Genomic DNA, 11,850 nt, shown 5'->3' on the forward strand with positions numbered 1-11,850 from the left:
GAAAATCCTCTCCTGTATTCTCCTTCTGTGCTGGGCTGCTGCATGGATCCTCATCCTCCTCGTCATCACGTAGAGTGCTGCCATTGTGAAAGGCTTCAGGGGCCTTCTGAGTCAGTTTAAAAGTTTTTTTTAATTTTACCACCTGATTGTAATTCCCCTTATTCTGCACTTGCTATTTTGCGAATTTCCCAAAAATCACTAATTGCGAGTTTACATGCATTTAGTTTGCGATTCATTAATTGCTAATCACTATTTGCGGTGGCTGTTGTGAGACTCGCTATTAAGGATTCGTATTATTAGTTCTCGCAAATTCTGCGAGTCCTTGTTTTTGCAAAACAGTTGGTTTTTCGGTAATTGGGTTCCTGCATTGGAAAGTGTTGGTTAATTGTTCGCAAACGCCTTTTTTTGCGAATAGCAATTTTTGCGAGACATTTTTTGCTTAATGCATGTGCCTGTCTGTGCTGTCATCGCTGGTGCCTGTCTGACTAGACAGTTCTTGTATCCGAGAAATGGCCCCAGCGATGTCAGCCAAGGATTTTTGTGGAGCATGGTGCGGACAGTGTGTGTCCGTTAGGGACTGTAAGTGGTCCCTGATGGGACTCAGACACCCACGTATTGCATCCAGTTTGGCTACCACAAGCTCGAAACCCACCCACAGCTGATCAGCCAACTCCACCTGGCAACCCAACACACAGCATTGGAATTCCATGTGTTGTTCGAGCGGGTCCTGGGAGACAGCCATGGTGGTGTGTGTTTCCTGCTCTGTGGTCTGTGCAGGTGGTGGGGTCACCTCGAGGAAGCTGAGCTGCCCTGCTCCTGGGGGTGAGGTGCGGAGGCTGTCCATTATCCATTGAAGGGTGTCTGAACAGATGTACAGGGTGTCCTCTTCATCATCACTGATGGGATTTGTGGTCTGCTCAGCATTAAGTGTTGTTTGTCCCCCTGCAATGTTAAGGGGAGATATATGTTAAGAGAGGTTCCTATGTATGTTGCCGCTTTGCAGATGTTTACATGCAGACTGCATGACAATGCACATCGTGACTTGTGTGGTGGTGCTGGCTATTTGATGGCAGACAGTGGGTTTTCTGAGTACATGACGGATGTGTGGTGGTACCCGTGCATTGTCATCACACAGTGTCAGGCAATGCCAGATGTGAGTGGCCAGTTACTACGCACAAGGGAACCTGTTGTGTCATCTGTCCTGTGGTGTAGGTGTTGTACTGTGTCCCACATTGCCATCATTGGTGATGTTCTGTGGTTGCTATGTTTGTGTGCTGCATTGTGGGGTCGTCGGCCCTGCAGCTCTGATTTCGTGGACCCTTGTCCCTTTGAGGTGGTGTGCCTTTGAATTGTGTGCTTTACTAGGGCTGGGATGTTTGCGACTTGAGTCATTTGTGCTCTTGCACGGATTTTGTGGCCTTGTACATTGTATGTCTGCTTTGTGTATTGGACGGCATGGGTTGTAGGTGCATGTGGATGTGTCTGAGTGTGACCTACTCCTTTACGGATGTGATCCACCCTGGGCCACCTCCATGTCGATTCATGCACAAGTTCATGTATTTGGGCTACTGTCATGCTATCGGTCATGCAGTGTCACTTGCTTCATCAGTGTGGCTCACACAGCCACTGCTTTTCTGGTGTCATCACATGTGCATGGATTGGTACTGTCGTTGGTTATTTGGAGGGGTCCCATATGTGCACATGGTGGACGGGGGCTTACTTGGTCTTTCTATGTGTGCTGCACTATGCCAAGGGTATCAGGGACATGTTCCACTGTCATTGTGCGTGCACGGTGTGCTTCACATGATTGTGCATGTGTGCCATTGTGCCCATCTCCCCCGTACCCCTAGTCCCTGATCGTCACTCACCCTGTTGCTATTGGTTCAGGTCATGTTGTGCTGTGTCCAGGCCCCCAATTCCTGCCACCGTCTCCACACTGGTGACTGAGGCCACCATTTCCTCCAGCTCATCCAGCTCGTCCTGTGGCACAGGCCTCCCACCTCCAGTCACCATTTCTGCCTTCCTACTGGCGGCAAGTCTCTGTTTGGTCTGTCTTTGCACATCATGCCAGCGCCTCTTGACCTCCTCCATTGACCTCCTCGCCAATCAGTCTGCATTGACGTTGGTGACGATGGTCTCCCATATTTCCGTGTGGGTTGGGTTGGGTTTGGGGGTGCCACAGTGGAGGTGATGAACAGTTGTTGGTAGCGTCCTATCACCTCCATGACGATGATCCGGTCTTCCTGCGGACTGAACCCCGTCTTCCTCTTCCTCTTTTTCCTTGCCCTTCCCCGAACATGGGGTTCCTGTCTGGTCCTTCGTGGGGCTTGTGGGGTTAGGCTTCTCCTCTGAATTTGCTCCTGGTGCATCCATGGTGCTACGCAGTTTGAATTGGTTTTGGCATGTTTTCTTGTTTTGGCTTCTAAAGTGCGTTTCCCGCATGGCGCGTGGGTATTGCAGGGCTGTCGCTGGTTATCGTTGATTTTGGTATCACGCTTTGGGGCAACACAACTTTTTGGGCATTCGTGTTTTGCATTTTTTGTTAGTCACGTTGGATTTTGATGGTCATTTGGCGCGTTATGATGCTACTAACGCATGGTGCCGCCGGGTTGGGAATTGGACGTTAAGACTGTGTTATTGTCTCGTGATAGACTGCGATATGCACAGTTGCGTTAAGTTACTTTTGCGATGGTCATCACACGTTCTTGAGAATATGCCCCTCAGACACTAAGTCACATTTGTGTCTGGAAATGCAATATAATTAAGGGAGCTAGAGGTTGCCAAATTTTCAAACTGAACCTATACATCAGCATGGAGAAGATCATCATGAGTTCTACCTGTTGTGACCAGGACTGGGACTGGGAATTATAGTTCTGCCAGTCTCCCATGCTCGGTGAGGTGACATCAACCACAAGAATCAAGAACACTCGCCTGGAACTTGGAACACCAGTTTTTGCCTGACCCAAGACTTGAGGACCCTTTAAGGAGAGGGAAATCGCCTAGAGGAAGAGAGATCCAGTGGGTGATTCTGCCAAGTGAGTCCCAGGAGCAAGTGTGAGATTCAGGTCATCCAGACCAATGCACCGACCAGGCAGTCTGTCTGTGTGCATGGTGAAGAATATGGGTCATTGTCCTTGGTGCAGTGCTGTGATGAGAGAAAGACTTTACCCTGTGTAGCGCCGTGACCTGAAGAGGGACGTTGCCTTATTGTTACTGTTTACGACTCCTGTATTCCAAACTGAGATCCTTCACCCTGGTGCAATGCTGTGAGGGGAGGAGGGCCATTGCCCTGTGCCATGCTGTGACCTGAAGAGGTAATCAAACTGAGTGCCTCTGTTTGCAATGCCCTGTATGCCATTGGGGGTTGGGGCTTTGTGAAGTGAAATGGACATCACCCTGAGGCAGCGTACAGCTGTGAAGGAGAAGTAGGCTGTGACCTGCGGAAGAAGAATAACTATTTAACTACCTGAATCTTGGCTCACCCCAGACCTGCCACCAGATTCAGAAAGACATAGAATGTAACCGGAGGAGTACCGTGGCTGCCTGGCGCCCCAACCGCAGGATACCGATCTCTGCTCATCTCTGGGGTGTAGACATGTGCTGAGACACTTCTGTGAGTGCCATGGGGCCTTGCTCTGAGTTTCGCCAAGCCACTGTGGAACTTTTAAGGCTTGCACTCACTAGGGGCCTTGTTTGGAAGTTACCTCATGTAACTGAGGAATAATAACGGACCTTAGATGGGGAGGTGAGAGTTGAGAAGCTGATCGGGGGAATGGTAGTGAGCCTGCTTTGAGAAGACAGTGTGTATTATTTTTGGTGAGCCCTATTATATTTTACGTTCATATATAAATACATTCTTTTATTTAAAAGCAAGTATTTGACTGGAAAATCATTTATTGGGGATTGCTGGATTCATTTTTAGCTGTAAGACTATGTTCATCGAACACCTACCTCATCCCCGAGAAGCCTTGGACTGCTCGACCCACGTTACCACTGAGAGTCAATTGATGACATAAAGGTATTGACTTTTGTCATAATTCTGGAACTGGAGTCACAGAGACAACTATTGGCATATTCAGGTCACCCATTTGCCTTCCATACATTACATAACAGTGACGCTGCAGATGGTGGGTGTCTGAAGGTGTTATTAGAGCCTTGCATCTTATTCTGTTGATGGCAAGCCATGCCTCTGGCCATGTAAACATTTCTAACATGTACTGTTCATCCATGAACTCAATGACCAGTTTTATCACTCATCCACCCATGCACTCCTTCATCAATCCCATGCACTCCACCATCAATGTATCCATCCATTCCGAATATGCTTATTCATTATCCACACACTCTATAACTCAGTCATTCACGCATGCACTTAATCCTCAAACCGTTGGCTCAATGTTGGATAAACGCACTCACCCATCCACAGAATCACACGTACAAACTTGCAATCAACGAAGAAACACTTTTACTGATAAAAACAGCCCAAGATAGTGTTGCATAGTTCCGCTTTTCTTGAAATTGTCAGTAGCCACCTATATCTATGGATGCATGCATATATGTACGTTTATACTTGTGGTAGCGGCCGAGAATACTAGCTTGATCAATTAAGCAGGTTGATTGACCCATAACAGCACGGATTGGATGAGACTGCTAAAGTATGACATCACGCAGCCTACTCTGGATCCCACTGAATCATTTTATCAGAAAGAAAACTGAATACTTTATGTGTGCCAGAATGATCTGTTTTAGAATGTTGCTTTACTGTTAACATAGAGACCACCAATTAATTGATTTCATTTATTTCACCAGTAGAGTGCAGAAATGTCAGGTCAAGTCAATCTTCGAGGTGCACAAACAATAAATTAGACATATAACTTCATACAACGATAAAATACACATAATTAAAAGATGGATACTGAAGATGACCTTATTTAATGAGACTTCAAGTCCTGACATCCCTTAGATGGAAGGACAACACATTCAGGTCCCCGACCCTTGCTGCCATGTTTAGAGCATCACCGCCCAGGGCTGACTGGCCCAGCACCTGTAGGAGGCGGCAAGACTCTTACCGGCCTATGAATTTAAAACGACCCATAGTGCAATTCGGAGCCGATCCCTGTAATGGCCTCCGAAGACGACACAGGACTCTGAATGTAATTATGTCCTTTTGAGGACGGGAATACTAAAATAATTTATCTTAGATAACAAGGACTAACGTGGTGGATCTGTCATCCCCCTGTAGTTACTGTGCCACGTTTAGCCAATCCCTTTTCAATGAGGCTTAGATATTTCCAGGGGAACAATTGGTGCCTTTTTCATAATATGCCGAACTGTGAAAATGTGTTAAAGGTCGGCGTTAATTTTAGTTCTTAAATGTATGTTATCATGACGGGCTTTGTGCATTTTGACCTTCACCGAACAGCAGATACACCTTCAGAAAAAAGTAGTTTAAATATTGGATACCACACATTTGGGAAATAGACACAGCATTGAGAGTATGGGCAGGGCGTCTCAAGGCATTTTGATGCTTCTGTGTTTCAGTCTGTAATTTTAGAATATTCTAACTTCTGCTAAGTAAATGTCTTTTTCTACCCTTTTTTGATAAAATATTTACTTATTGATAGAAAATTATAGCGCTTTCTTTTATCAATGTTTTTTTTTTTACATTTAGTCTTTAGAGCATGAGCACTTACAAACATTCTCCCAGGGACCAGTAGCGGCTGCTGCTGAACGGAGGTGGTGAGGCGGGAGGGAGGAGGGGTGGAATAAAAAAAAAACGTCTTCTCCACCCATAACAGCTTCCCAGAATCCCCAGACCAATCACAACGCTGCATTGCAGCGTTGTGATTGGTCTGAGTGCCGTGGTTCGGGGACAGGGAGACTTTGCATGTTCCCTTCCAGGCAGGCTGTGTAATGCAGCCTGGTGGGGAACATGCAAAGTCAGCAGGTCCAGGGCTTGAAGTGGGGGGAAGGCTGTGGGGGGCTGAGCCCCCCCAGTTTTTTGGGGACCTCGAAAGGGGGCTCTAGGGGGCTCTATTTTCGGGCCTCAAAGGTCAAAGGTAGGGTGAGCAGACGTCCCAGTTTTTGTTTGGTGTTACTAGTATGGCGACCCATCGTGCAATTCGGAGCCGATCCCTGCAATGGCCTCCGAAGACGACACAGGACTCTGAATGTATTTATGTCCTTTTGAGGACGGGAATACTAAAATAATTTATCTTAGATAACAAGGACTAACGTGGTGGATCTGTCATCCCCCTGTAGTTACTGTGCCACGTTTAGCCAATCCCTTTTCAATGAGGCTTAGATATTTCCAGGGGAACAATTTGTGCCTTTTTCATAATATGCCGAACTGTGAAAATGTGTTAAAGGTCGGCGTTAATTTTAGTTCTTAAATGTATGTTATCATGACGGGCTTTGTGCATTTTGACCTTCACCGAACAGCAGATACACCTTCAGAAAAAAGTAGTTTAAATATTGGATACCACACATTTGGGAAATAGACACAGCATTGAGAGTATGGGCAGGGCGTCTCAAGGCATTTTGATGCTTCTGTGTTTCAGTCTGTAATTTTAGAATATTCTAACTTCTGCTAAGTAAATGTCTTTTTCTACCCTTTTTTGATAAAATATTTACTTATTGATAGAAAATTATAGCGCTTTCTTTTATCAATGTTTTTTTTTACATTTAGTCTTTAGAGCATGAGCACTTACAAACATTCTCCCAGGGACCAGTAGCGGCTGCTGCTGAACGGAGGTGGTGAGGCGGGAGGGAGGAGGGGTGGAATAAAAAAAAAACGTCTTCTCCACCCATAACAGCTTCCCAGAATCCCCAGACCAATCACAACGCTGCATTGCATTGCATTGCAGCGTTGTGATTGGTCTGAGTGCCGTGGTTCGGGGACAGGGAGACTTTGCATGTTCCCTTCCAGGCAGGCTGTGTAATGCAGCCTGGTGGGGAACATGCAAAGTCAGCAGGTCCAGGGCTTGAAGTGGGGGGAAGGCTGTGGGGGGCTGAGCCCCCCCAGTTTTTTGGGGACCTCGAAAGGGGGCTCTAGGGGGCTCTATTTTCGGGCCTCAAAGGTCAAAGGTAGGGTGAGCAGACGTCCCAGTTTTTGTTTGGTGTTACTAGTATGGGTAACGTATGTTTTTTTTTTTACATTTAGTCTTTAGAGCATGAGCACTTACAAACATTCTCCCAGGGACCAGTAGCGGCTGCTGCTGAACGGAGGTGGTGAGGCGGGAGGAGGGGTGGAATAAAAAAAAAACGTCTTCTCCACCCATAACAGCTTCCCAGAATCCCCAGACCAATCACAACGCTGCATTGCAGCGTTGTGATTGGTCTGAGTGCCGTGGTTCGGGGACAGGGAGACTTTGCATGTTCCCTTCCAGGCAGGCTGTGTAATGCAGCCTGGTGGGGAACATGCAAAGTCAGCAGGTCCAGGGCTTGAAGTGGGGGGAAGGCTGTGGGGGGCTGAGCCCCCCCAGTTTTTTGGGGGCCTCGAAAGGGGGCTCTAGGGGGCTCTATTTTTGGGCCTCAAAGGTCAAAGGTAGGGTGAGCAGACGTCCCAGTTTTTGTTTGGTGTTACTAGTATGGGTAACATGTCTTGAAAGTGAAATACTGCTAATTTAGTTTTTCACTATTGAAAGGCTATCTTGCCCATAGAATAACATGGTGAATGCTATGTGACATGTTTACCTGCATATCTTCCCATAATGGCGAGATAGACATATGGAATGTGGTATCCCTGAACTCAGAATTTAATAACACATCCTTTAGTGAAGATGGTTTTTAAATTCTAAGTTTGGAACTAGCACTTTTAGAAAGTGGCTATTTTCCTGTTCAACCTTTCTGTGTGCCTCTGCTTGGTTGTGTATTGACTGTCTGCTTTGTGAGTCCCAGGGGCTGCGGGCGACTCCAGGAGGCTGGCTGAGTCAGCACAAGGCTGAATAGACCCATCTGCATGTAGAGTGTTGGGAGGAGTAGCACCTGGGTTTCAATAGGGCTGTGCCTGCCTGCCACAATGCTGGCTCCACCTCATGCGGTGCTTCTGATGGCCCTGGCCCACACTCAAAAAGGAAAAAGAGGTCCCCTGGCAGAGTGCACCCAGAACTGGTTTAGATTGGATCCAGGACCCCTCACACCAGAAGAACAAAGACTATTGGGGTATACAAGTAGGACTGGAGCCCCAGTAAAAATAGATTTGAAAACTTTGTAATCAAGAAGGAATCCGTGTTGAGTGTCTGGGAGCTGACCTACAGTTGCTGTGATTGCTGAGGAAGGGACTCTCTGCTAGGTGCTGTGTACCCCTAACTTGAAGAGGAGCTGTGCTGTGTGCTTTGCCCCTCTGAAGCTTGCCTGTCTCCAAGGGCCTAAGAAGAGTTGGGAACTCAGGGATACAAAAGTTCTCCAGCACCCACCCTTCCAGCTGCTGTGTGGGTCTCTGCGCTGTGCCTTCGTGAAGCTGCCCCCTGTGAAATCTGTCTCGGTGTGCTCATCGGCACACAGCTGCGGCATAAAGTCGTGAGGCCTGCTCTGCCTCAAATATGATCTGCCTCAGTATCGAGTCCCTCGCGCTCTGTGTGTGCAGATTAACGCACCGCTGAGGAACTTTGGAGCGCCTGCTTTGCCCCTGAGCGCTGTGTGCACATTGACTACACCTCCGCCCCTCGATCTGTGTTGTGTGCCTGAGGCCGGGTTCGCCGCTCTGAGAAGGAGCCTTGAAAACACCCTGCCAGTATTCACCACCACTGGCCCGGGATCGTCATTTCCGAGCAGCACTCGGATTAGTCACAGCAACAAGGATTTTCCCCAGCAACGCGGAGGTTCGTCAGGCGGAGCTACGTTGCGTCTGGAGAGGCGCGAGGTGTCTCCTAGCAACCGGGGTTCCCCTCACGCTCATCATCGAGGAAAGGAGCTGCCTGAACCTGAGGCATAGGAGCGTCCCACCGGCAAAAGCGGCTTCACCGGAGATCAGCGCAGATTCACATCCTAAGGTAACCGGCAACCAGAGTTTGCAGAGGGGGGCCTGCCTTCTCTTTACAGGTCGCCCTGTTACTACTTACGTGTCAGTGGCGTAACGAAACTTAAGGGGGCCCATCTTGCAAAGTACCTGGAGGGGGCCCCCTCTGACCACACTCAGGAGCTTGGGGAGCCCTGCATCATGGGGGCTGCAGGGGGCCTCTGTTACACCACTGGGGGGAGATCCATATTCAAGACTTCTTCTGAACTTTAGCCCATAGCTGCCCTCACTTTCCAGTTTATAATTCAGTTCACATCTGGTTGGCAGCCCTCGCAGTTGCTCATTGTCGCCCAGGCAGAAACAGCTCAGGAAGAAGATTAAGAAGTATAAGGTGAGCGCTGGTCACTTGGGAGTTGAAGATATTCTTACAGCTCAGCAGGTAAATACAATGGTGGTGACAGTACACGAATGTAATGCAAAACATATGGAGAGCACATGCAAGGTATTTAACACTGCCTACTACTTGGCAAAAAAGATCGCCCTTTCACTGACCACCCTGATCTAATTCGCCTTCAGGCAAAGAATGGCAGTGCAATGGGCCGTGTTTTGCACAGCAATGTGACTGCAACTGAAATCATAAAAAACATTGCACTGGAAATACAACAAAGATTGGCCTGTTATATCAGACAACACAAACCAAAGATCACCGTATTAATTGATGAAAGCACTTCTCTTAGCAATGCTTCTACCTTAATCATCTACCTCCGTGGCATTTTTGGAAATGAAAGTACCCCAGTGACCATCTATTTCGGCCTGCTGGAGCTGGCAGAAACAAATGCCCTTGGGGTAAAGACAGCTCTCCTAAGCTACTTGGAAAAAGTTGGACTCACAAAAAGTCTGCTACATGATATCTTGATTGCAGTATGTTCAGATGGAGCAGCAGTAATATTTGGTAAAAAAGGAGGAGTAGTAGCATTGCTGAAATTAGAATTTCCAAATCTTGTACTGACATGGCACTGTTTGGCTCACAGACTAGAATTTGCTGTGGCAGATACAGTTGATGAGGATGCCGGGGTCAATCACTTCAAGATTTTCATGGACTCATTGTATGCCACATACAGCATGTCACCAAAAAACACCAGAGAGAGCTAAATCTGGCTGCCAGCAAGCTATGTGTACAGCTTCAGAAGATAGGGAAAATGCTTGATACTAGATGGGTAGCATCCAGTTACAGATCTGTGAAAGCTGTTTGGAACTGCTTCCGTGCCTTGTGCAAACATTTTGAGAATGCTTTTAAAGACCCATCCAGACCCATAAGAGACCGGAGTAAGTATGAAGGTCTCTTGAAGAAGCTTACATCCTATTCTTTTATCAGAGATTTGGGGGTAATGTGTGATGCACTTCAAGAGCTCAAAGACTTATCACTCTCCTTACAGAGGAGGGACATTACAATTGTTAATGCCCCCAGACTTTTGGTTAGTCAAGTACGTATATTTGGAGCAATGAAGGACTCACCAGGGGAGTTTGCTTCTGCGGCTCAGAGAGCAGTTGACGGGGGCAAATTCAAGAATGTTTCTCTTCTCCATGGTAGAAGTAACTCTGTTGCCCTTAATCCAAATCAGTTTTACCAAAGTCTGTCTGTAAATATCAATAAACGATGTGCCCCGTATTCTGAGAAAGAACTTATAGCCAGCTTCAGTGTGCTAGATGCAGGCAACTTGCCTTCTGGTGATGAATGCCTTCTTTATGGTGAAACAGAGATCCAGAAACTGTGTTCGGAGTTTCAGCAGCTAGCAAGAGATACTATCCTAGCTTTTAGACTTTTCAAAGATTTCAGTGGAAAGAAAACCCCTTAAGCATTAAAAAAGTTAGTAGTTTGCATGGAAACCCTGCCAGCAAGTAATGCGGATTGTGAGAGAAATGAACTTAATTGCTAGTCCAACAAGGGTCTCTCATCTTGTAGAGACATTTCTTCATGCTTATGGGTAAAACTCAATGGTCCTCCATTTGAAACATTTGACGCAAAGCTGTATGTAAAGAGTTGGCTGGCAAAAGGTAGAAGGTCTGCTGAAGAAAATTGTTGTGAGAAACCCCACCAAAATAGACACAGTGAATATCTTCAAGGGTTTTGGCAAATCCTGCAATAGATTTCTAAGTAATGTAAATAATTTTTACATGTTTTTTCAAAGTGTTTGGTATTTTATGGCTTATACTTAATAAATATAATTTTTTGCCTATTTTATTATCCTTTGCTGGATGCGACTTCATGATTTTCTTAAGCACACAATTCTAGTTATCTTGATTTAGACTACGCCCCTACTCAGATAGGCCACACCCCTTTAAGAAATTTGCCACGCCCCTTTTAGAGCACCCCCTGTTTTTTTCCAACTTAAAGCCCTGAGCAGGACTGTTTGGCCGGCCCAACAGGGCAGAACAAACCATCCTGCGCACTTTAGAGTGTGTCTAACACTCCTTCCCCTGGCCCCTGCTCTGCCAGCCCAGCCACACTTGCCCAGCACCTAAGCAGGAAGGAAAACTAAAATGATGATCACACTAGTTATTATCATTTTAGTTTTCCTTTTTAAACTGCTCGCAGGGCAGTGGGGCAACGCTTCTCTGCCTTAGCAGAGGAGCCGCCGGTTCCAGGGGCCAAAATGTTTGGTCTGTTGTGAGACAAATTGATGCCAGAAGAGTGGCAATTTGGCAGGAGTGCAGTTAAGGGGTTCTGGTGTAGGGCTTGGGAATTGTATAGTGGGCATAGCGGAAGTCCATCTCGTGGCTGTATCGCAGGTAAAGGTCAAGAGGGCCACAAGCGCCCCCCGCCGTACTTTGAGGAACACTGCTTTAGAGTAAAATCTACTGCTCTCAAAATACTTTCCCTATAAATCTTG

Source organism: Lissotriton helveticus, chromosome 2_2 (assembly GCF_964261635.1).
Source record: "Lissotriton helveticus chromosome 2_2, aLisHel1.1, whole genome shotgun sequence".
Taxonomy (NCBI): Eukaryota; Metazoa; Chordata; class Amphibia; order Caudata; family Salamandridae; genus Lissotriton; species Lissotriton helveticus.